The sequence below is a fragment of the Pinus tabuliformis genome, chromosome 4_2 (assembly GCF_031772625.1).
Source record: "Pinus tabuliformis cultivar Carrire ecotype Pingquan chromosome 4_2, CPIR1, whole genome shotgun sequence".
Classification (NCBI taxonomy): domain Eukaryota; kingdom Viridiplantae; phylum Streptophyta; class Pinopsida; order Pinales; family Pinaceae; genus Pinus; species Pinus tabuliformis.
In genome coordinates, this window is record NC_142304.1 from 38,400,193 (window position 1) to 38,428,059 (window position 27,867).

Sequence of the window (27,867 nt, forward strand, 5' to 3'; positions counted from 1 at the left end):
AGTTTTGAGCAGCTCGGTTATGGCGGGGTTCTCTAGTTGCGGTCCTTCAACTTCGTAGTGACCTTCAGTCTCTAGAATATTAATCTTCCTCGGGTCTTCATCTTCTTCTCCACTGTTACATTGTAGCACTCCACAACGTGGCTTAGCTGGGTAGTCCAATCAAGTTGAATCAAATATACAGGATCTTGCAGTATCATGAAAATTTCTACCTTAACCTACTACAATGCTTCATCGATACTTTCAAACCCATCCTCAAAGTTGAATGTCATAAAAAATCCTTGGTGAAAAACATCCCATTCCTTAGTGCCTTGGCAGATTTTCATCTCCAAGTACGAATTCATTAGTATAACATCCAAGGTATGACAAAACAGATGTACCCACTCTGGCTAAGGCTTTGCTCCATACCCTTCAGTCCATTTGGCCAAATTGTCACACAGATCTCTCCCATCATATTTTTCTATTAGCCGTACTTGCGAGTGACCAAACTGCACTCTCATAATTGTTTTGTATACACACCAATCATCAAAACTATCCTTGTGAGTGCCCCACCTGTTACACAAAAATATCATCACCATGATTATTCGCAGTCAGTATGAGTCTATCATCACTTGTACTATCCTCCTAAGCAAGTCTCAGACCTCAACTCTTCAAGTCAAGCTTTGAAAATGGGAGAAAGACATTAAAAATCAATGAAACTCTGGTTCCGCACTTTCTCTCACTGTCACCTGCGGTCCCGCACCTTTTGTTTAAAAAAACTGTGGACCTGCCCGCTCTGTCCCTAAAGGTGTGGGTGCGGACCCTTGTGAAAGTCAAAAGGCGCAATTTTTATCTTAAAAAACTCACTTTGGGTTAATTCTAGAGGATTCTAGAAGGAATTTTGACGTGGATTGTTCACTCTGAGGTGGTTCATGCATCCCAAAAGAGAAGGAGCTAATCCCTTGATGAGAGGAGCTATCCCTTTGAAGGAGGGCGTTATCCCTTTGAAGGAGGACCTAGTAACCTCCCTCCATTGCACTATAAATTCAGGCATTGGGCTGGTTGTTGGGGAGGTTAGAAGTTGAACATTTTTTAGGGTAAATGCTGGTGAAATCAAGACTTCCTAGTTGAGCTTAAGAGGAGAGATCACATACCTTTTTGGCTTCATTGGGGAGTGAGTGAAACTTGTCAAAGTAGAGGAGATTTCTTGTTGGACCCTGCGAGGAGCTTGTACAACGTCAAGGCACAGGTTGTAAAGTTCTTCTTCTTTTGAATTAATACAATCAAACTCATTTTACTCAACAAGTATCTCATGTTATTTGTTTCATGGACTCCTTGACTTTCATGTTAAATATGTTTTATGATATTGGCTTTTCAGGTGCTATTTAATTTGTTTGCCTTGTTTGTGTTTGTAGATTCGCGACAAAGGAACTCATTTGGATCGAAGGAGCGAGGACATCCACAAACTTGCGTTGGACCTAAGGTAGGCCCTAAAAACACTTGTTTGCCATTGTTTATAAAAGCATATTTAGAGAAAGATAGTGTCTGGTTGGTTTGCTTGTCATTAGGTCTTCTTTAGATTCTAGGAAGGTCTATCTTGTCCGCAAGATCGACTTATTCCGTGTGACAAAATGGCGACTCCACTGGGGACTTGATTGTTTTCCTTGTTTTTACTTTGACCTGAGAAACTATGTTTTTGTTTCTGTTTTTGGCTTGTTGTGCGGAAAATTGGGTAGACTTTGTAGATCCACGGTTATTTTTCATTTTTCATAGCTTTGGGAGAGGACCGCACCCTAACCGTTTGACACAGTGTATACCTATCCGCACCTTTGCTTTTAGCACAGAGCGGGACCACACCTGTGTTAACTGTGGGCCTGCGGACCCTGTCAAAATTTTGAAAAACCTAAGATTTCCTCTGTTAGTCAGCTTAGTTTTTGTTTAGAAATTGTTATCCACTGCCCAGACCTGCATATAACCTGTCAGAAGCTTTCCTTAGGTTGATTTCATTAGTGTTAGGGTTTTAGGTGAAATTCCTAGGAGTTTTGCTTGTTGGGTTTGTTTTTCATTTTGGTTGTGTAGTGGCTCTGAGCTTAGAAGCTGTAGGGACTTTAGATCACCTTAGTGTCTACCAGCCTTCTTATGAGTCTGACCATTTATGAAATCTCCCCTTGTTGAGGAATCCGATTTGAGTTTTCTCTTTACAAAACTTCGAAAAGCTTGTGTTTAAAAGTTTGGATTTTCATTTTCAAAAAGAAAACAAAATTGGTTGTTCTTGACTGATTTGTGATTCTGCATAAATTGGTCCTTAGCTTACATCTAGCTAAGTAAAAAATCCTTAAAAAAGATATCTAGTAGGCTTTGACTTCAAATAGTTTTTTATAATTTATAGATCTCAAAGTTAGTCATTTCCATAGTTTTGAGTGTTTTATAAAAAATTTAAAAAAATCTCTTTTGGAAAAAAGTTTGTTTTTTGTAGTGATTGAGTGCTTTGAAACGAAAAAGGGAAATTTTTGTGAAATAACTAGTTGTCTCGTTTTGAGTGCATTGGAAAGGACAAAAGCTCTTCTTTTAATTTGTTTCTTAAGAAGGATTTGTGTTTACAAAGTATTTGCATTCTCAAACTCTTTCTTAGTTTAGAAGTTCATCGAAGAGAAAAAGATTGTTTAAATCATCTTAGGTGCATTTTTAGTGATTTTGAGTCGAGTCTTCATACCACGAGTTTCATCTCCGCACCTTTTGACTTAAACAAAAACCAATAAAAAATAACGCTTAAAGTAAAATTCATCTAGTAACATTTTTATTTCTAGGGCTCTGATACACCGACTTAGCTTAGGCTAGTGTCTTGGAGTAGGAGAGTAATTAACTGTCCAAGACAGTAAAAACAAACAAGTAGCTGTATCTTGTGGTAGGGAAGAAATCCAATTGTTACATTTATGCTCTGGGAAAGCTCCTCTTAAAGGAGAAGCACGAGATCGTGTCCGAACTAGTGTGGGAATCAATCCTTCCTCATTGGGAACGACGGTAGATATTCACGTATTAAAAATGGTAAACCTCAGATTAACCATTGTCGAGGAGCTTGGGGTCACTTGTTGGTAAACCTTGGATTATGTCAAGGAGCCTTCAAGGGGATTGAGCTTGCTACTCTGCCCTTGCGTGCGTAGCGGATCGTAGACTGTTCCCCCAGGTATATTTGTTTCGGTTGGTAACCTTAGTGGCCATATTCTTTAGGATTCTTCCTGAGGTGACAGTGGTGGGAAGATCCCACTGTACCTGGAGCAGACGTCGGCTAGACTCACTTGGATTTTCTGGGGTGTTCTCTTCACTCGAGACAGTTAAGTGGAGGAACTTGTTCCAGTATATTCATTAAGCAGGTTGCCGAGGTAACTGTTCCAACCGCCATTTCAGTATTGAACTCTGCGACGTTGGATTTCATCACCAACTAGTGTTTTCAGTACGGAAAGTTACTGTTTGTGTGTGTTTGATCTCCTAGATTCTTTAAGCGTGTGATTCAAATTTGTTTGGTTCTTTAGAGGCTTTAGGTGGTTTTCATTGAGATTTTACTTTGTTTGCGTGTGAAGTAGTTAAAAGTTTTTAACTGTGGCTGAATTACCAAGGCAGTCCCGTATACTTCGGGGCCAACCTCCTGAGTTTCTAAACGTGGCTGAATTACTGAGGAAGTCCCATAGACTTCGGGGCCAACCTCCTGAGGAAGTCCCGAGCCAGCTTGAAGGCTTGAAAGTCCTCGTAACTCCTAGAGACAGTAGAGTTGGGTCACCTAAAGAAGGAGAATCTTCTTTGATAGTACATCCTGATTTTCAAACGTTAGTGGCAGATTATAATCCACAGTCAGTGTCTGTTTCCGAAGTGACTGGTAGCTTTTCATCTACTAGTGATATAGGTGAGGAACCTAAAATATCCGAGCCTGAAAGTGAATTTGCTGCTACTTCGACATCGGGGTTTGTTTCTCCAGCTTCTAGTGGTCCTGGTTCACCTAGGGTAGAAAGAGTAATCACCCAAGATCTTCCTTCTGGACTTATTACTATTGAAGAACTTGTTACTCCGGAAGAAGAAGTAGGCATCCCTATCCCTAAAAATCAACCTGTTATTGAGCTAAGGGAGCGTGAATCAATTTTTTACAGTCCACCTAGGAGCAGTACTTGGTATCTTTCTTTGACTAATTTCTTAGAAAACCCAGGGTTAAGTTTTTCACCACCTCGCGCTCCTTATCACCCAACACCTAGAGGTTATTATCCTCCGTTAAATATGTCAGGACAGTCGTCCGTGTTTACTCAATCGCCTGAATCCTTTTTGTACGGCGGTCCTTCTGTTCCCTCTGGGTATCAGTCCCTTTCTGGTACTTTTTCGGGAGCATCTCCTCAACCCATTGAGCAAGGGTTATTAACTGGAAGCAATGGTACTAAGCCATTGAGTGTAGAAGACATTATCATGATGTCAGGTTTTATTCCCAATCCTCAACCTCAAGGTGGACAGTTACCGCCTGGGGGGCAGCCTCAATTATCGCCTTGGAGGCAACCTCAAGGTACCCAATTTGCATCTGGGGGGCAACCTCAAGGACAGTACATACCTACGGGATAATACGTTCCTCAAGGTCAACCCCAGACTCAATATGTACCCCAAGGTCAACCCCAATATCAATTTATACCTCAAGGTCAACCCCAGTATGAGTATGTGCCTCAAGGGTATCTACCCCAAGGTCAGTACTCGAACCAAGGTTTCCAACCACCCTCCGGTCAAATGTATGTTCAAGGAACGGGAAATGTACCTTTCAATTATCAATCCTACCCTCAACCCGGTTATGGTCCTCAATATTCTCAACCTGTTATGGGTCAGTACCCCGGAATGAATATAGTGTGGGATCCATCGCAAACTCAACAGGTGTTGCAGCCAAATGTACAGTTGTCATCTCAAACTGGACAACCCTTAGTTTCTGGTACACCCCAGCAACTAGTCCAGTCTAACATTCAAACTTTTGTACCTTAGGTAGTTTCTCAGTCCGGGCCTAGTACGCCTCATACTTTGCCTCAAATGACTGCTACAACTGCCGCAACATCTGTTCAATATACCCCACCTACTCTCAGAGTATCGACAGCTCCGGTTCCTCAGACATCTTTGCCACCGTCTGGATCTACGATTCAAACTTCGGTTCAGATACCTGTAGGACAACCTGGTTCAAGTACGGTTGTCAAAAGTCAACCACAATTTACTTATCAACCGTACTAGGGACAGTACCAATTCGGTCCTGCTGTGCAGCAGCCAGTCTGTCAGTATCAACCGTACCCTGGGTACACTTATCAACAACCTCAAAAACCCCAGTATGGTCTGGTTAATCCTGGTTTTCCGGGAGGATACAATATCCCAAACGCAATTCCTATTCCTAGTTATCCTGGATATCCTCCTCCTGGGGCTGGTCTCATGACTCAGAGTTTTAGGGACCCTAATCGTCAGTTACCGTTTATCACAACATTGGACTTACCTGACTTGTCGCGCCTAACGAATGATCCCATTAATTATCTTCCATTTTGGCCGCCAATGCTTAATAAGTTTCCCAGTGACATTCCTAAGTTCGAAGGTAAATCAGGAGAGGACGCGTCGAACCATGTGATGACTTACCACCTCTGGTGTGCGTCTAACTCCATTTCAGATGATTCAATCCATCTTAGACTTTTCCAGTGCACTCTAATTGGTCTCGCGGCCAAGTGGTACATTGAGTTACCGCGAGGCACTTTTTATAATTTTAGTCAGTTAGCTACCTCGTTTTTAACTCATTTTCAGTTGCCAGTCTGATATGACAATGGCACGGAATTGTTAACTTCGTTAAAACAATCGACATCCACTTACATTTCAGATCATATTCACGAGTGGAGACGTCGACGACATTTAGTGAAGGTGTTTATTTCGGATCAGATCTTGGCCGAGTGGTTTGTAAAATCTTTGTTGCCAAAGATCACTGAAGATGTAGCTAAAGCCGGAGTTGTTACTGAGGAGCAAGTGATTGCTCAAGCACAATACCTTGACTTGGTCTATACTCAGTCAGGTACATTACATGAGAAAATCCCCGATCTTCCCAAGCAAAATCAATCGCTGCAGCTCCTTCGGGATCTCATGCTGCCGATGGTATGATCGGTACGGTTAACACTAAAAGTAAGAAGAAATCTTCCAAGAATTCTTCTCCTATTATAACCTTGCCAGATTCCCCAACAAGAGATTCTTCTGTAGAAATTTCCGCCGATATTCACGTTGTAGAGTCATCTACAGCCAAATCAAAATCCGGTGGGAAGAAGAAAGGAAAGAAGAAGAACAAAATGGACAAAAATTCAAAGGAGAAACCTGAAAAATCGGAATCCAATGATGAAAAGCGCAAACCTCGTTATCCTTGTCTCATTTGTGACGATGAACATTTTACAAGAGACTGCCCTCATCATGCAGAGGTTGTGAAAATTGTCAAAGGTTCCCAAACTCCTTCTGTTTTGAAGGATCCTTTTCCAGCTCAAGACAGTAAGATGATAGGTTCGTCCTCGAGTGCCAATGAAGAACGCATACTGATGATGTCCCATGTTAGGATTGCGACTCGATCGCAAGATTATGGTAGTAAAAGTCCTGTTGATGGTAAAGAAACAGAATCTTCTCATTCTAATCCATCAACCTCAGCTCCCGGTTCCGATCCACTACAGATCGAGAAAACTAATCCAGACTTGGTAATCAAACCGCCCGCCAAGGGTATACTTCGAAAGTGAGCTTTCAATGCACATGCGAGAGCGGCTCAGAATTATAACATTGTTGAGGATTTAGCTGTTTCACCCTCAGCAATGTCGGCTTTGGAAGTGCTGCAATCATGTCCAGCACAACGTAAATTACGTTTGTCGGCTATAGGAGCTATTGACGTTCAGGACTCGAACCTAATAATTTTCGATCTAGAAAATAGTACACCGCGTTTGCCTCATCAAATGGCTTTCCAGATTCCAGTGATAGTAAAAAATAGGCCTATTCATCGGACTGTAATTGATGAGGGAGCCTCAACGTGTATTATGTCGATACAGTGTTGGAGATCGCTTGGTTCTCCTTCGCTAAATCAATCCCCGACTATTCTAAAGGCCTTTGATGGCCGTGGGTTTCATCCTTTTGGCATTCTACAGGATTTTCTTATAGGGGTTGAAGGAAAAACCGTTAGTCTAGATGTGGAGGTGGTTGATGCCCCTCTAGATTACAACCTTCTCTTGGGCGAAGTTGGTCTTACGCTATGACAGCGGTCGTTTCATCGATCTTTCGAGTAACAAAGTTTCCAAATAATGGAAAGATTGTAACAATAGACCAGTTGGCTTACTTTTCATCCGACCCAGCCTCTTCTGAGAGTATTCAGCATGTCAGTAAAATGACTATCCCATATAAGGATGTTGGAGTAGGACTAGTTAAAGATGCCAGTTTACTGGGAACTTTTCCTTTTCCTCCGATCAACGCATCGTCTTCAGTTGCAACCATTCATATGATCACATCAGACACCATTATTTATGATGATCCTTGGATCATTCCTTCTGAATCTGAGATAGACTCATTTGGTGATGTCATGCCTTTGAGTCCATATGAAATTGCGTATGAGGCCGTGCAATCGTTTACCGACCCATTTTCAACCAAAAATGACTTCATGAATGTGGTCCATGAGGAATCACTTTTCACATCAACCTCGGATTTAATCACATTTTCTGAACTTGTTCACTTTGACGAGCAAATTCGCGAAATCCTATGTGTCGATGATTTACCATGGGAAGATCTCCATAACAGATCTTCATTTTTACCCGAGAATGATCGTTTTGAAAATGATTTCTCATCTATTTTTACGATTGAATATGTCAACAAACCTCAGAATCCAATGAAACATCCTGATTCAGAGTTAAATTTGGGAAACATCTCTCGAACTATTCCTATTGACATTTTGGTTAAGCCCGGAATTTTTGAGAACATTCATATAGGTGCCTCGTGTACAGATGACGAAATTCAGATATATAAGGCCCTATTTCAAGAATTCCGCGACGTGTTTGCTTGGTCCTATGAGGAAATGCCAGGAATTGATCCCACGATTGTTGTTCATGAGATCAAGACTTACCCGGATGCTAAACCCGTCCGGCAATGTTTGCGTCAGATTCACCGAAGAAAAGTTGCTGCAATTAAAGCAGAAGTTGAAAAATTACTCAAAGCAGGTTTCATTTATCCGATCCCGTTAACGGATTGGGTATCGAATATTGTTTCGGTTAACAAAAAGCAGGGAACAATAAGAATATGCATCGATTATAGGGACATTAATCGAGCCTGTCCAAAGGACAATTACCCAACTCCCTATATCGATCAAATTATTGATGATTGTGCCGGTAGCAAAATATTCTCCTTCATGGATAGTTTTTCCGGATACAATCAAATCAATATTCTACCCTTCGATCAACCAAAAACAGTTTTCATTTGTCCATGGGGGACATTTGCTTATTGCAAGTTACCTTTCGGGCTTAAGAATGCCGGAGCAACTTTTCAAAGGGCCATGTCTTATGCGTTTCATGACATCAAGCACATTGTGCAACCCTATCTCGATGATTTGCCTGCTCATTCATTACATCGAGCTGATCACCTCGTCCATTTACGAGCAATCTTTATGAGGTGTAGGCATTATCAGATTTGGTTGAACCCACACAAATGTGTCTTCTATATAGAAATGGGTCGATTGCTGGGGTTTGTAGTTTCGAAAGCCGGCATTCGCGTTGATCCCTCGAAGGTCGAAGCTATCGTCAAATTGCCTCCTCCTTCGAGTCTTCACCAACTCCAAAGTTTTGCAAGGGAAAGAAATTTTTTTACGACGATTCATTCCTAACTACGCCGAGGTTACAAAAGCTTTTACCCGGTTTTTGAAACAGAATACTCCATTCTATTGGGATGAGATAGCTTAGAAATCTTTTGATGCACTTAAACACGCGTTGACCCATGCACCGTTATTGCATCCTCCCAACTACAACCAGGATTACTTCTTGTATCTCGCCGCCTCTCATTCCACCATTGGAATGGTATTAGTTGAGGAAGATGAATTCAAAACTGAACATGTGATATATTACCTTAGTTAAACTTTAAATCCAACTGAGCTAAAATACTCACATGTGGAGAAATTGGCATTGGCAGCTGTTCAAGCTGTCCAACGTTTTCGTCACTACATTTTACTACGTAAAACTACAGTGATTTCGGATTGCAACCCTATGATCTACATTTTGACCAAGCAATTGCTAGGGGGTAAGTACTCTAAATGGATTGTTATCTTGCAGGAGTTCGACTTGGAATTTGAGAAATCCAAGTCTAAGAAATCTTTAGTTTTTGCGTAGTTAATGTGTGACTTCCCGCGTGCTGACATGGAAACTCTGGCGGAGGAGCCCATTGCGGATGAATCCTTGTTTCTAATCAGCACTTTAGATCCATGGTATGGGGATATCATCATTTATCTCCAGACCCAATCCTTTCGGCCAGAAATTTCAAGGTCAGAACGTCGAAAAATTCGATTCTAGTCCCAACAATTCAGGATTATTGGAGATACTCTTTATCGCCGTGGGGCGGACTCTGTTTTTCGACATTGCTTAACTCACGAGAAGCTGAAAGGGTTCTAAATGACTGTCACTCTGGAGTGTGTGGCGGTCATATGTCTGGGTATGCCACAGCCCAAAAGATATTTTGCACTTGCTACTTCTGGCCATCTTTATTTAAAGATTGTATTACGACGGTCCGAAAATGCCACAACTGCCAAATTTTTTATCGAAATATGCGCGCTCCACCTGCTCCTCTCCACCCTATAATTGTCGTTGGTCCTTTTGCCAAATGGGGTATCGATTTTATTACATGTAACCCTCACTCGGCCGGGGGGCATGCGTATATCATCCTTGCGGTACATTATCTTACCAAGTGGGTCGAGGCGATGCCTACATTTGAGGCAGACGGCAAGACAGCTGCAATTTTCATGTTCAATCATATAATTGCTAGGTTTGGTGTCCCGCAAGCGATAATCACTGATCATGGGCGTCATTTTCGAAATGTTATGATGACCGAACTTACAGGCTAGCTTGGTTTACGTCACGATAGTTCAACCCCTTATTATCCACAAGCTAATGGTCTGGTTGAATCCATCAACAAAGTTTTAGTTATCATGATCCGACGAATCATTGGGATTCATCGGTCGAATTGGCATAACATGCTATTTTCAGTGCTTTGGGCGTACCGAACTTCAGCAAAAACATCAATAGGGTTCACTCCTTTCCAACTAGTCTATGGTTTGGAAGCTGTGTTACCCATTGAATGCGAAATCTCGTCACTGCAAATGGCCATCGAGTTACTTCCAGCCACTTCCGAAGAGGAAAAGTGTTTGTTATACTTGGCTCAATTAGATGAGAATCGACGTGATGCTGCATTGGTGATTGAGACTCATGTAAAACGCATGAAAGCTCAGTATGATCGAAATGTGACCCCTCAAAATTTTTCGAAAGGAGATCTAGTCTTAGTTTACGATCAAGCTAATGATAAATTAGGCGCTGGAAAATTCGTTCCTATGTGGCATGGTCCCTATGTTGTCAAGCAAAAGCTAGAAAAAGGGGCCTATGAATTGGTAGACTTTGACGGGGACTCTTTGGGTAAACCCAGAAAAGGTCTTTACTTGAAGAGGTATTATGCTTAAAGAATGGATCTGGAGATTTTTAGTTAGGATAGTTTTTTCTTTCTAGCTGGTGTGTTTTAGTTTAAACAGTGTGCTTAGCTTAGAGAGTGTGTTTTCATCATTTATCCTGCTTATCTTGGTTTTAATCTTGATATTGCAGATGTCGATGCCTCTCCAAACATACATTGGTTTCGCTCATGGTGCTTGTCGTAATACACAGAACATTTCAACCGCAGCCTGGGTTATCTATTCACCCTCTGACGAGTTAGTATCTATGCATGGGATAAGCCTCGGTCAAACAACGAACAACATTGCCGAGTATAGTGTAGTGATTGAGTTATTATCTGAATCTATTTCATTTGGGATTCAGAGTTTGATAGTGAGGTTAGATTTTGAACTCATTGTATTACAACTTAATAGAGTGTATGCCATTAGAAATCCAGTGTTATTAAGATTATTTTTGAGAGTGCATCTCTTGGAACGTGAATTTGATTATATTGAATATTAGCATATTCGAAGATCTTTAAATACATTAGCAGATGCAATTGCTTCTCGAATGTTAAATAGACATTTGGAATAATCATACACGTAAATTTAAAACCATTCCATAACATGATTTACAAGATAAGCCGGTAATAGTGATATATATATAGGAGTGTGTCAAAAAATACATCGTCCTTGATCATAGGTTGAAAAACACCTTATGATCGGCAAAAATGATAAGTACAAAAAACAAAATGTCATATGTGCCCACAATAGGCGATCATCCTATCACTGGTGATGATCTGGATAAGAATCCACTGCACGGGCCACCTTGCAAAGGAACCTCCTAAAAGGTCCCGGGACCCCAATCACATAGCGCCGAAGCCGACGAGGAATGTCATCTATAGTGGTCTCCGGAATATCTCCTGTCAAGCGCTCGAGATGACCCTCCAACTCAGCCAAAACCTCTGCTGATTCATCCTGTGGGGCTGGCATGGCTACAACTGGTTGTTTCCTCTCGTAAGGCCGGAGAGCGGCTGGTCATTGTGGACCCACATCTGCATTTCAAACTTTTGTTATCAGTTTTGAGACGATGGAAAAATAATAAAAAAATTAAAATAGGAAAAATGTTGAAAATGATTTTACCTGAGTCATCCCACTGCTCTCCTGGTGGAAGAACCATGTCTGGGTCACCACGAAAATCTATCCCAGCATAAGGGAAGTCCTGAATAGAAAAGACCTGGTTTTCCAGCCATTGGAAATACTCAAGTTTGAATCGAGCAACCTCTGTCCTCTCGTCCGGGTGATGGGCCATAACTGCGACCCATCGCATTAGTTTGGGCTCTCGAGGAATCCCAGCTCCAATAGTAAGGTGCTGTGGGATCAAAATGGGAACCCTCTCCAGGCCAAAACTCACAACCAAAGCCCCATAACCAAAGGTCTTTAGTTGTCCGTTTTTGGCCCTGGTCAGTTGGCCTTTCAGATTGGCCAACACGGCATCGCACCAGTTGAAGATGGTGCCTCGAAATCAATCAACTGCCATAAACATCTGGGATCCTGTGGCAATATGTAATGCAGCAGCCCCGCAAAGTCTGGTGACAGTAAACGCAATCACCATAAGTTCAGGACGGGATATGGTCTTTATGTCTATCCCTTTGTCTCTAGCCTGGCTGTTGCAGTATTCTAGCCGGAGGCTATTGACAGACTGGCCACCTAGCCTAGCCCCAAACATAGTCAAGTCTTCGCCTCTCTTAGGCAAACCAGTCAAGAAATATATGTCTGCCAGCTCAATTTCGAGCTGGTGGCCACCAATGAAGAAGCACTGGTCTCGTATGCTCCATCTGTCAACCAACCACTGTAAGAAATCCACCTGAGCCCTCATGCCAGGAATGGCCCAGAATTTGTACAAGCCGCATGCCCTCAAAGCATCAAGTGAAGGCTGATGATTCCGTGTGGCAGCATCCACGTCCTCATGCTCTCATTTGTGCCAATCTAGCATGATGTACTCTCTGCATCAAGTATAAAGATAAATTAAATTGCTAGAAATTATTTTGTTTGGTCCATTTTTGAGAATTTTTGGGTTAAAAACCCTTGCGATGGGGACCGCACCCTCCGGGTTAGGCACAGTGCGTGGGACCACACTTTGTGTACACGAAAGGTGCAGACCCCTGGCTTTTTTCCAATGGAGAAAAAGTTGGGGTCTGCAGGCCAGCAGTGGTAAACCTACGGGCCCCCGCGCGTGGGTTTTAAGCCTAAAAACCCTCCCAAAAAATGAAATGAATGACTAAAACAAAAAATGAAACAGTAAAAAATGAAGAGTAGGATGATGTGGATTACCTGGAGAAGACGGCATTCGATTCCGACGGTTGGATTTTCCGCAATCTTCACGGGAAGTTTTCTGAACAAAAGCACTATTTTCTCACCCAAAACTCAAACGGTAAAAATGAATTGACGAAGGCCCTTTTTATAAGTTTTTTGAGTAAATAAATTGCAAATTTGTTTATGTTTCACTTTGGAAAGGTATTTTTGCGACATTTTTATCCATTTCAAACAGGTATGAGTAATGTTTGTGTTTTTGTGCAGGATAACAGATTATTCAGGCAAAATCTATCGTTTTCGACGAAAAAACATTTAGAGTCACCTTTAAGCTCTTTTCTGACTCCTAAAACATGAAAAGATTGCCGATTTTTTCTTTTAAACTTGTTAAAACGGAATTAAAAGATGGTCCACTTACAGCTCTTTTCTAACCATAAAAACATGAAAAGATTGCCGGATTTTTTTCATTTCAAATTCGATATTGGTTATAAAACGACGTGTCGTTGATCGCTTTTTTACTTTTTCGGATCAAGGGCACTAATGACGAAAAGTAATCCTTGGTCGTAAAAGATCAAGCGGTTCTCTCAGGTATTATTTTATACCTTTTCGGGCTTGGGAGACACAAATTTACGAAAAAGGTCAACCCTGGAGTCTTCTTAAGTTTTTTCAGACTCTCTAAAATTGAAAAGAGCCGAGTTTCTCCTATACTGGACTCATTAAAATTTCACAGTAAAGGACCTGTTCAATTACAAACAGGAACGAACCACTCCTTCTTAGGGTTCGAATTTAAACTAAGTTGGACTCATCCGAAGGATGAGCTTATAATCAAGCAAATGTTATCCTCCTCAAGCTTGTCAAAAATAAAGAGGTACTTGCCAGAAATGGTGGGGGAAAAGAGAGAAAAATGAGCCTGTTTGTCATACTTTGTAACCACTCTTGAACACGACACTTTTATTCACCTGGGTTGGGAAATCCTTTGCCTAACAGTTGATCAAACCACATTGAAAGTCTTCAGCCAATTTTTGGGTATTAACTTTGGGTCAATTGTCACCAAACCATCTGTCGTATCGTTATGTGTTCAAGAGATCAGTGCCAATAAGCCATTCATCTGCAAAATATCTGTCATCCATCTTGATCATCCCTGAGTCAGTCCTTGCAACTAAATTTCTTCGACTTGATCTATGATTTCGTGTTGTGGGCTTGCCTACGACGGATCGCTTTCTATCGACTTCAGCTCATTATCTAGAAAGATGATCTAGAAATCGTCGGTACCTTGAGATCTGCATGCCTCAATGGTAGGTTTCTCACCTTTGACGACAGGTTGCATCATTGACCTTCAATCAAATGATTTTGTGACATGTTCGACATCAACACATTTATTCGCATCTCATGGATTGTACTGGGTACTTTGAGAGCCATTGACATCACTGGTGGTTTCTCTCACACTTGTTAACAGTTTACATCATTGACTGGTAATCAAGTGGTTTCTACCATGTTCGACACCAACACATTCATTCGCATGGATAGAATCGTACTGTTTCGGGAAGTAGAAATGAAGACCCTGGATCTAGTTTCCACAATCCAGGCTGCGAGGAATTTTGTATTCATTATATAATGGACTATTCATAAACAGATGGCTGCGTCCATTCTGTGTCCACATGAGTCTATACTTGTGATGTTTTACAAGATCATTCCTGTCTCAGAGAAGTAGTTAGTTTTCTAGTCAGTTTTGATCTGAGTATTGGAATGCCTACCTTAGCGATGATATGATCTCATATATATATCTTGCATTGAATGTTTTTACAGGTTCCAACCGGGCTCTCCACAAGATGATCCTCGAAATGATAAAGTACTTCACTCTTCCTAAATGATAAATGAAATCCTCATCTACTACAGACTTCGCACTTTAGGGGGCAATCTGTTACACAAAAATATCGTCACCATGATTATTCGCAGTCAGTATGAGTCTATCATCACTTGTACTATCCTCCTAAGCAAGTCTCAGACCTCAGCTCTTCAAGTCAAGCTTTGAAAATTGGAGAAAGACATTAAAAATCAATGAAACTTTGGTTCCGCACTTTCTCTCACTGTCACCTGCAGTCTCGCACCTTCTGTTTACAAAAACTGTGGACTGCCCGCTCTGTCCCTAAAGGTGTGGGTGCGGACCCCTGTGAAGGTCAAAAGGCGCAAGTTTTATCTTAAAAAACTCACTTTGGGTTAATTCTAGAGGATTCTAGAAGGAATTTTGACGTGGATGGTTTGCTCTGAGGTGGTTCATGCATCCCAAAAGAGAAGGAGCTAATCCCTTGATGAGAGGAGCTATCCCTTTGAAGTAGGGCTTTATCCCTTTGAAGGAGGACCTAGTAACCTCCCTCCATTGCACTATAAATTCAGGCATTGGGCTGGTTGCTGGGGAGGTTAGAAGCTAAACATTTTTGAGGGTAAATTCTGGTGAAATCAAGACTTCCTAGTTGAGCTTAAGAGGAGAGATCACATACCTTTTTGGCTTCATTGGGGAGTGAGTGAAACTTGTCAAAGTAGAGGAGACTTCTTGCTAGACCCTGGGATGAGCTTGTACAGCGTCAATGCACAGGTTGTAAAGTTCTTCTTCTTTTGAATTAATATAATCAAACTCATTTTTCTCAACAAGTATCTCATGTTATTTGTTTCATGGACTCCTTGACTTTCATGTTAAATATGTTTTATGATATTGGCTTTTTAGGTGCTATTTAATTTGTTTGCCTTCTTTGTGTTTGCAGATTCGCGACAAAGGAACTCATTTGGATCGAAGGAGCGAGGGCATCCACAAACTTGCGTTGGACCTAAGGTAGGCCCTAAAAACACTTGTTTGCCATTGTTTATAAAAGCATATTTAGAGAAAGATAGTGTCTGGTTGGTTTGCTTGTCATTAGGTCTTCTTTAGATTCTAGGAAGGTCTATCTTGTCCGCAAGATCGACTTATTTCGTGTGACACCACCATCTCACAGGTATAGCGCACAATGCCTAGTCTAAGGCCTCGAAGCGATGTTTCTTTGGAAATTCTCTCTCAAATGCATCCAAAAAGTGATCAACATCAGTTATACCATCATATTAAAGCATATTTCTTACCTCTGATGATACACAGCACAATGACTTGGTCATCATACTACAGCGCAGCATAGATACTTCATGCAGTGGATTCTGCCAGTGCTCCAGTTCTTCATCTGAATCTAATGTGCAGGAATTTTTTCGGTCCCATACAATACGTCCATCTGCTAGTAGATTTACCTAATCCTGATCTCGCATGGTTATCTTGTAAATCTAGCCCAAATCTTCATCACTTTCATAATCACAGTTTGGTTCAGTATATCGTGGTCCTTCTACAGGGTCCAGTGGCACCACTACACGGAGTGATTTCTTCTCAAATATCATCTTACGCTTCTTCATATTGATTACCCAACTCATGTTAGTAGCCTAATCAATCCCAAGGAGAGTGGGGTAGGGATTATTGTCATCCACAATCTCTATCAATTCAAAATCAGCTACTGTGCTCGTGTCTTCGATATTAACTATTACCCCTTGCAACCTCCCCATTGGGATGATTTTTTGCTGATTCGCCATCCTTAACTGAATCAGAGACCATTGTAGCGCAGGTCTCCCCATTCTCTCCCATGTTTGTTTCAAAAAAACGTTCGTGTCCGAGACCAAATCTCAAATAACCTGATCCATATCATATTCTCCTATCTACATGGTAAGTCTCATCTCACATCTAGTTCTTGCCTTATGCTTACCAAGCTTTTTAACTATGCATGGTCTATCGGTAGCATTTTCCCCACCAGTGCACCTATTGATTAGTAACTGCAGTTCCTTCACAGCGTTTCTATCATGTAGCAGTTTCATGTAGGTCTCCAAGGATGTGGTAATCATGGACGTGTCCATTTCTTCAGTTGGCTTCTCTTGACTCCCTGAGGTAGAGGTCTTAGCGAAACTTTTCATTGCTTCCACAAATGTTTCTTTTGCGCGTTCTAGATCAAACCCGGTCTCCCTTTCTGGCACTTTCAGACCCACTAACCTTCTTCAGGCTTCTTCCCCTTATCCTCACAAGTCACCGCTCCACTCCGCAACACAATATTTACCTTTGGGTCTTCCTCGCGAGGCTCAACCATCATCATTGGCAAGTTCTGAGTCGGTTGTTGAGGTTGTGCTCCCTTGTTGTGTATCTTAGCTAACAATATAGGGAAATCCTATGTTGCATGGTGAAACTGAGTACAATAGCAACATGACAGCCACGTCAGATTCGGGTAGTCTTGCACGTAGTGTCTTGGTCCTCGACAATTGTAACAAATAACCTACCCTCAACCTATACTAGCTCCTCCTCCACCTCAACCTCATCCACGCCCCTAATACTCTCCTCGCGCTCCTCCAGTGCCTTGGTCCGGAGGTCGTGTTTCTGCCTGCACCCTGTATGCAAGTGTCTTGTCCATCATTAATTCCTAACTCTGACAATTGTGCTCATCATGATCCACTAATTGACAGAATTTGCAGAAGAGCTGTTGCCGTGTCTGTACAAATTTCTGCAACAAATGAAAATTGTCTGTCGCATGTTTCCCAGCTACCTAACAAATAGCACACCATAGAGTGGGCCCTATACTTAGCCCTGCTGCATCTTCCAGCCTCAGAGGCATTGGTCCCCCCTACTACAACATAATTTTCAAAAATTGGACAATGATCTTTGTCATGCCCCTAGCTTTTGCACTTTAGGCATCACACTTCTTCGTGCACCTCTGACCGAGTTGTTCTGTCTTTTTTTAGACTCTGCATTTCGAGGCAAAGGTTCTGCAACTACGCATGAATCTGCTGAACTCCCAAATTAGCATCCTACATTGGTGCCTTGTGCAATCTCATCGCGATTTCTAGAGCTTCCTCCTGGGTCCCAATCTTCTGTTGTGATAGCGCAACCCTTAGATGAGGCAGAAGTGAGGCCACTAACCATTCGCACTACTGCCCATCAGTCAGATTCATGTTAGCCTCGCAAATCATACACTTCAACCTCTGATCAAAATCCCATGGTGTCTCAGGCTGCATCATGATATCCTTGAATCCCACAATTGATTGCACTTCAAACTGAAGTCTACTAAACTCCTTATTTAGTGCACTTTGGATATCTTCCAATGTAGACATCGGGTTATCTGTGCAGTACTTAATGTACTAATTTAGTGCTTGGTCCTTCACAACACTAACCAAAATCTCTTTCTTCATTTGATCATCCGTGATACCTTGAGCTTCCCATACAGCCTTCGCGATGAACAAAAACTATTCTAGATCTTCATTTCCCATGCCCTTGAACACAGGTAAATTTATGGAGTTCGCCATATTGAATAGTAGGGGAGGTGGCGGTGGTGTGGGTGAGGGTGTAAGCATTGGAGGTGAAGATGGAGGTGGTGTGGGTGGATGAGGTATTTGTAGGAACCCTTGCTTTATCAACTGAATAGCGCTCTATGGAGAAGCCTGTGCTACTCCCTCGTCATCACTCAGAGGAGGTTCAATCAACGGGCTATATTCAGGGCCTTTTCTTCCTCCATCCAAAATTCTTTCCACTTCGCGTAGCCCCAAATGTCAAGGTCACTGCATAACCCACTTTTCACACAATAGCATCTTAATCCAAGTATTTAATGATTTTAAATACTTACATCGCGGCCCTTTGAAGAAGCGGCGCTCTGCCTTGTTGTAACTGACTGAAGTATTGACCGCAAACTCTGTCACGAATCCTCCTATCATATGATCGAGCCAATGATTGACAACACCCGCGATCTTATCTTCAGAGGCTTCCAATTTCTGCATTAACTTTGGGGTCCAGAAAATCAGACTGTCAAGCCTCCACCTTCCTTGGTCATTTGCTAATTTCGCAAGATCCACATATATAATTCAATGAGGAAGGAACAAAATAAGATTTCATGTATCTCTGTGTACAAATATCTATCCAACCGTTGTTCTTTCGTCAATCGCAGATTCCTGTTTTCCTGCGCCGTGAATACGTGGATCTTTCTGTCCAACAAGTCTTCAATCTATTTCTTAGTTGGATTCCAATGATGTGACATCACACATCTTGGTATGAAGATCCCTATGCTCGCAACAAAACAATTTTTTGGCTTGATGGGCCCTGACCGAGGTTCAACATTAAGAAGCTAAGAAAATTCCTACACTGTTAGTGCTTTCAGCATCAATTCGCAGAGCACGGACTGAATTCTCACCCGATGCAGTATGGAGGATGCAGGAACCAAGTTTCTACACCCTGAGATGGTTGTGATGTCAGTTATATGCCATAATCCTTCCTTCACCCAGACCGATAAGCCCTTTAGGGCTTATCAAAGTATTTCTCTTATTCATCCTTGAAGCATCTTGTGAAAGTCTCTGATCATCCTTCATCGACCCCAAATAGATAGATCAAGCACTTACGTGCCTCTATAATTACTCTTACCTTTATATTTACTTAGAGTCTCTTAAGTATTGGTTAACTTTAACATGGATTACGGTTATCTCCGCGTAAACATATATTCTTACTTGTGTTCATATGACAAAGTAAAATACATAGATTCGCACATTAGTATAGCATTAATTCATAACCCCAATATTCAACATAACATAATTGCAACATTCATAACAGAAGTAAAACAATGGATAGAAAGATAATTCCAGAATACTTCTCTTTATTGATCATGCAAATTTCCAGTATAGACTCTGACTACCCTACACACACAACTGCATGGGTCCATGCACTCATTTGAAGATCCTCTACCTACACTAAGACTCTTTGCTCTTAGCTCTCATAGACCCATAAAATTACTAAGAACTCTACCAAACACTTATGAACTGCCTTAGACACTTCTAAGACTCCCTTTTTATATAATCCCATGGTCCGCGTACCAAGGGCATATCTCATCAAGTTGACACAAACTATCCAAAATAAGGGTGGAAACCCTTTTTGACTGTTTACATCTTCACACTCTGTGACCACAAAATGAGGAGACTTTACATTCTTTACACAAAACTTGGTATTTTAGCCCCAAAACTTGGGCTTTTAGCCCCAAAGCTTGGGCTTTTAACCCCAAAATCAACCCTAGGAGACCCGTTCCCAACATCTAGATCTGGGCGCTTGTTGCATGCAATTCTCTTTCCAGACATAAGGCCTTATGAAGGCAACATAATCAGCCTTACATAAATAAATGTTGTGCCATCACATCAACAAAGTCAGTTCATCAATGTTTAGAAGCCATATCAAAACTATTATCAAAGTCATGAATATCACAACATCAATTTTTTCAACCAGGTGACAGGTAGATCTCGTATCAAGTCTTGAATTCATTTATTATCATGCCAACAAGTTTGTGACTTATCATGAAATACCAATCCAAACTTAATCAAGTCATTCTCATAATCATAATACAATTCGTTTCTATCACTAGTTACAAAGGCATATAAAACTTCCATCTTCATACTGAATCACAACTATGAATTGTGCAAAGAACAAGGAGGACAATACCAAATCATTCTCAAATACCCATATAAGTAATTGGAAGTCATTATCCTCATATATCACTGATATCAGGGTAAATAAAAAATCATCAAAGAAAATCATTAGTCATCATTTCATATCTAAATTTACTATCGTATAGAGATATATAGTCCAAAACATATCTCAATCATCAAGTCAAAGATCTACATCATTATCAAGCATCATGTCAAAACTCTAAACATTATTCATCTATATCAATCATCCAAATCATGCCAAACTCTTGTAGCACAAACTTCAAACATAATGACATATCTATATGTATGTCTCGGTCACCTTCAAACACAAGTTCAATCTTCATGTTCATATTATGGAAAACGTTCAAGCTTTTCCTACTTTTAGATCTTTCTGTTATTTGCAACACATCTGTAGTACTAACATCCTCTAGGTGAACTTCTGATTTCATGCACAAGAATTTATTTTTCTATGTTCTGTAGGCGTAAATGCACTCATAGGAATTCTTCTGTGCAACTGGAACCCACAGTTGTACTCTTCAATATGTTATGCAAGCGACTGTGGTCGAATCAACCCAAAACTTATCTTAAGGGCATGGACACACCCTTGAGCTTGTATCTATGTGATTGGGAGGCTATAGTCGAACCTTTAAGCCTACTTCTATGCCACTGAGGCTTAGAGAAAGGGAAATCTCTCTTTCCATAGATCATAACTTTGCTGTAGATCATCAATGTCAGATATATGTCCATTGTTGCCCATAAACCATATTTCAACAGTACAAAACAGAGAATGAAAATGGTAATATGAGTAAGAATATTGAGGGACTCTCCCTCTAAATATGAATACACTTCATTCCTCTTCATTCATGTCATCAACTCGTCTATATTAATGTCATGTAACAACAAATATATTAGATCATAAAATAAAACATATATCCATCATGGTCATCAACATCTTGACATTAATATTTTGTAAAGGGTTAGAGTCAAGTGATTAGGGAAATAGACAGATGTAACATCATATTTCAAAGATCATGAACATAATAACACTTTCTATCAAGTCACTTTATCATGTTAGGGCATTCAATTTTACCATATGCCATCACAACATGACCACAGGTAGTAAGATACCTAGAATATCAATATCATAGTTATACCTCTATCATCATGGTTATCATGGTTATGATTATAAACAAGATCAAGTTAGGTCATTCAATAAAACTTTACCAAAATAACAAGAGTGTCAATCTCTCTTCCCATATGATTTCATCATGCTTATCATAAGCATTATCAATAGTATCATGTATAAGAATTAATGAGCTAACCTTTTATGTGAAATGCATCATGTTTTATGCATGTCCAGTATCAAGAGTATCATATACTGGAGTTAAGGTGCTATCCTTCTTCATAGGATCAAGATATGCAATAGATAGATTTTAGCCAAACATCAAGTATATCAATGTATCAACATTAGGTGGTCTCATTGAATTCAAGAAGATCAAAATGTTCAACACTAGGTGCACCATTTCATCATAAGAAACATAAATCCAAGTCAATTTCATATGCGTGCACCATTAAATGAATAGACATTCTCATCATACCTTAGGGACTACCTAGCCATCTCATGTTACAACTAAAATACAACATACCATCATACCTTGTGGTATTAAAATACCTGTGCACCTTTTCATTAGACATAGGAAGCTTGTAGTACTTTGTCACCTTTTCATATAGTGCCCCTTTACTTTTTCTAGTTCTAGCCATCCTTCCTATATTTCAAATGATCCTCAATAAATATCCACTCATCACATCTCATCAAGGAGGTTAGAAACATTCATATACTCAAATACATATGCAGGTAGTATAAACAATAAACATAATAATAAGACCAATAAGTTTAAACAAAATTAAGAAGCATCATAAGTCAAAAGACACTTATTTTCAATGAGAGGTGATCATCTACCTCTTGAACCAACCTTCAAGATCCATTAATGTACATACCAATGTTTCCTTCAATCAATCAACCAAGCCTACTAGGGATTATCCCATCTAGGGCTTCATCAAATCTTTCACAAGTTCTTGAGCATAATCACATTGACGATGCTTAGGTTTCATATCTCATATCATTTCCATAAAATAGGGCTTCTCTCAAAACCTATCCTAATAGTATCCATAAAACCATAATAAAAAAAATTTCTAAGGTTTTCTTCAAACCCTAGAATTCTTTTAGGTCTCCACCATCCTCTTGCTTCCATCAATGGTGTCATCATCAGGGTGATCTCGATGGAATTTCTTCTGCCCAACTCTAATACCATGTTAATTTTTCTTAGGGATATATTTTTCTTTTATTAAATAATTGTATTTATTCATTAACACATTAAGTTCACCCCATATCATCATTACATTATTATTCATCAACATATGCAACTATGTAGAAAGAATAACATCATTATCATCAATGCAATGGAATATAAAGGAACAACAGAAGAAAAGCATGCACACATAGTGACACCAGGATTGGTCAGAGACTAGGGAAAAACCCCCTATGGGGAAACCCTTGCAAATTCTTCTTCTTCTTATATCATCATCAAATGTTTCAAAAAAAGAGAGTACAACGACCCATGTCTTGATCTATGCAACTAACCAGTAAAACAACTGTGACATCCATGAAATGAGCCTAATCATCCTTATACGCAAACCATGATTCTGAGGATAGTAATGTACTATCACTATCTGTAGTAAAATTTTGAACACTTCTGTCATTGAGCGGATTCTTGAAAATACTAAAATTTTATCTTTTAGTCCCATACGCATGAAGGACGAGATGTGTGATGACTATGATAGTCCTACACGCTCCATGGTGAAATGTATGCATGTGTCTAGGGAAAAATATACTACGATCTACCTCAAATGCCTAGACACTCCCTTCAGGCTACTATGTGAGCATTTGTGGCTTTCCAGATTCTCCCTTGACCACTTTGTGTATGTGTCTGGGGACCAGACTACCTGATATGCTTCAGAAACCCCATATGATACCTTCAGGATTATGTGCAAGTGTCCTAGACTTCCCAAATGCACCCTTGAACAATATTTGCATGCTTATAGAGTTGAAAATACTTAGTTACGTGCGTATGACTGAGAAACAAAAAACTTAGATCCATGCAAGCTTCAAAACTATATTTTTAGACCCTTGTGCGAACATTTTCCATTTTTCCTATGCGAACCAAGACAATAGAAGAGAAGAGAAGATAGCTTGATGAATGTGTCCAAATGACCTTGAGGTCTCTTCTATTTATATTCTTCTATGAGGGTCCACTTGATGTTTACGCTAACCTCTCTAATTGTACATATGAATAGGACATATCTGATGCAATATACATTAGTGGGAATATAAATTCAAAAACCAACTTCTGCTTGTCCAAATGAAGTGATCTTTAGGTCGATTTTGGTCCTCTCAAAAAGAGAAATATGTTGCAATTATTATCTTGATCATATGACTTTTCCAAATTGGAATTTGACCACAGTGTCATAATTTTAACAAAAGGAGCAATAAATCTTCAAGTAGTGAAGAGCATCCCCTCCTATTGTCGATGATTATTTCTTGCATACTTATAAAGGACTACATATTTTATGAGAGGTGCATCACCTCAGGGGGAGTGTATGAGAATTATAACAGTAGTTATGATGAGTTAATTAGCACAAGATTTTTAGAGATGACATCACACATGAACTAGCCATGTATGAGCTATTATATGTAGTTTATTACAACGATGTGATTGATATTGTATCATCATTTTATCTTAGTTGAGAGTCTGGTCCTTAGTATGATGAGTCATTATGATGATAGGCGTATTACAGAGAAGTCTCATGATTTTATTTTTCAGCCATATAAATGGGCTAATGAAGGTAGAAATAATGTTATTGAGTCATTGGTCCATATGAGTTGATAATAGCATCCATGCATTTATTGATATATCTATGTAAAATTCTCATGAATCCATGTAATTTTATTGTATGTATCATTGGGTAATATAGTCATGAGTCATGTCGTCATATGAGGTCATGTATGAGGTATTATAATGTTTATTCATCGATGTAATTGTAATGTATATGTCATATAGTCATGGTCATGTGGAGTCTTGGTCCAACTTGTGCTTGTCTCCTTTAATAAGGAAGCAATGTCGCAACAAAACTGGTTCACTTCAAGATGGAGAGGATGTTAAAGATGGGATGTGTTTAGGGGGAGCATCTATTTTCTCTTATTACTTCATCCCTACATTGTTGGCATTGTGATCTGATTCGAGGTGTTCATGGTGTAACTCATGCTATGACTTAACTGTTGAGGTTCTTGACTTCATGTTATGTTTAGAGATGTTTCGTAGTTGCTACTATGTAATTTCTATGGAGAATGTTGGTTGATGCCTCATGTTTTTCATTGATACTTCTATGGTTGCCTTATATTGGCATATTGATGCTAATGTGAACGGTTGATTGGTGAGACATGTTTATTTGATGTTGCTTGGTTATATATGCTACTTTTTTCTATTGATATGAGAGGGATGGATGTTCATTGATATGCATTATTTTTCAGCCATGTAGAGATTAGTTAATCCATTGCTTCAATACTTGTATTATTGCTTCCTTATTAGAAGGAGTTGTCCCTTTGCCATTGATGTCAAAGGGGGAGTGATAAATGATATTGGTCTGGAGTTTGTGTATGGTTGCGAGTGTTGGAACTATGGTTTGCATGGTGGAAACTATCTCCTTTTGTCATTGATGTCAACCATATGTAGACTAGTTGATGTTTGGATGCCTTCATTGTAGCATGGTTACAATGCATTGAGTTGGCATTGATTGCAACCCTTGATGTATCTTGTTGATAACTTGGCATGGAGATTTGTCTTTTGATGTCATGTATTAGAATTTGCACTGATTTGAGGCATTACAATTGTTGCTACCGGTATTGGAGGTGGTTTCTTAGGTGACCTATGTTGTTGAGTTTCCAAAATTGATGAGTTGGCATACTAGGTCTTCATATAGGTATTCATGTGTATGCTCATGGATATGACTTGTTGTAGTGTGTATTGGATTGATGATGATGTTGCAGGTGTGTTCAATGGTGTTGCATCTTGTGTAGATGATAGAGAGGAGTAGAGGACTATTAGCACTCTTTCCAACCTATGATTGTTGTCCCTTTAGGTAAAATTGATAGTAGAAGTTGGGAGACATGTTTGATCCAGTTGTAGAGGTTTCATAGAGATTAGTAAAGGTTTCAAGGAATGTAGAAATGCTAGATAAGATGTCCAAATAGTTGGCTGAGGTTTTGAACTGAAGGTCCATTGTTTTTCCTTATGCTCTACCCTAGTCACTCCCATGCATGCTTATACATGTGACTGAGAGGCTCCAATTGAAATTTCACTAGCTTGCTCCTGACGTTGAAGGGCTCCAGTTGAAATAAGCTATTGTTGTGCCATCGAATGAGGCTTTTTCATGAAAAATCCTTTGGATTCCTCGCGCAAATCAGATGAAAATTAGCATGGAAATTTACTGAGGCTTTTATATGAATTTGTAAATGTCGGAAATGATTAATTAAGTCCTCCAAAGGGTGTGAATGAATTTAGTTCACAAGTATTGATGGTTGATGATTAATTTTTTTAAATTTGTGCACTCTTGATCCCATGCGAAAGATGAATTTCACCTTGCATATTTTATATAAATCATTTTTCAACTAAGAATTGGTTGGTTGTGTGTGATAGTGAATGAGTGAAGGCTAAATTTGTAACAACCATGGTTAAAAATCCATGTAAATATAAAAATATAAGACCGCGGTCATGGGACACGTATTCCAAGTTGAATGGTGGGCAAAAAGATCCTAGTGGGGTGTAAATTATATTTATTATGGCTAAGGAAATTGAGAAAGGAAATGGAAAAGAATTTGGAAAGCATGAGACATTTATTTCCATTTTATTTATGAAAATAAATGAAATTAGGAGAAAAGGAAGGTGAAAGGTCATAGATTTCATGTGAGGAGAAAATTGAAGGCAAATAATGGAAAATGAAGAAAATCGAGGCCTCATTGATAAAAAGGCCTATGAGGATCAGTTGTGTTAGTGTCAGTCTTTCCAACCTTCCTCCAGTGATCAAATATGCTCTTACAAAGTGGTCTCAGAGTGTCAAGGTCAAATTTTGTCATTTCAAAGAGTCTTCAAGCAAAATTTGGTCACTAGGCTTTAGGTCTAGGGTTTGCTTTCACTCATTCTAAAGTTTTCCAAATGTCAGTCCATGTCATCATTCAGCTGAGTCTATCATCATTCATATGGTTGTCCTCATCATGTCAGGTTCCATTGGGTCATTTTACACCTTGTTCATGCTTCAGTTGCGCCTAGGCAAGGTTCATTTCCCTCTCCTAGGGTTTTGGAGGTAAATTCTCTTGGAGGGTCAAATTATCGGCAAAACTTGTATCCTAATGTTCATACACCTTCCCCTATCCTTAAAGTACCTTATCAAATTCTTCCCATCACTGAGATCCCCCAAATTCATCATTTTCGCACAAACCATAGTTTCTTGCTACAACTTGGCAATTTTCTAGGTTGGGCCTGTGTTTTGCCCTTTTGGACCCCTTCCCCTCACTCGATCTCCACGATTCCACTTTCCCCTGCTTCCTAACATCTCTCCCTACTTCCAAAACTTTCCCCAAGAATTTAGAAGCCTCTTATCCCCTTCATTTCGCTTCATTTCGACAAAATCCCTTGTTTCACACATCGGGATAGGTTTTACTCACATGATGTTTCTGAGCAATCAAAGATGAATTTGGGAAAACTAAGAGAGGTTTTTGTCCACAACATGCCAAGGAAGAAAACCTCCTTCACTTTTTACACAGGTGTCATGGTTTTAGAGAAATGTCAAAAATACAATCGCCAGATCCAAGGAGGTTGAGCAAAGCACTAAAACGGCGAAAGAGGCTAGATCCACTTCGAGTTTTGGCCAAGGCTTCTCTGGCTGAGCATGGTACTTGATTGGGGACCCCCAGCCCAAATTTCAACAAGTTTGGAGAAAATTTTGTCAATTGTGAAATTTTTGGTTAAAAAACAGGTTTTTTGGCTCAACGCGTAGCGCGCCGCGCGCGACCCATAAGATTGGGAGGTCCAAATCACAAATGGTTTGCATTTTTGGATTTTTCATGATGAAATACACATGCTCAGCTATTTCCAAGGCATTTCATCAAGGTTTGGGTCCCCAAAAGGTCAAAAAACATGCAAAAAATGACCTCACTGCCCCTTTTTGGACACACAGGAAGCAGTCTTGGGAGAATGAACTTTTGGAGGGGAAAATGGACACCAAATTGGAAAATTCTACTTGGGTTGGAAAGTAGACATCCAGAAATTTCCAACGAGCTATCGTGA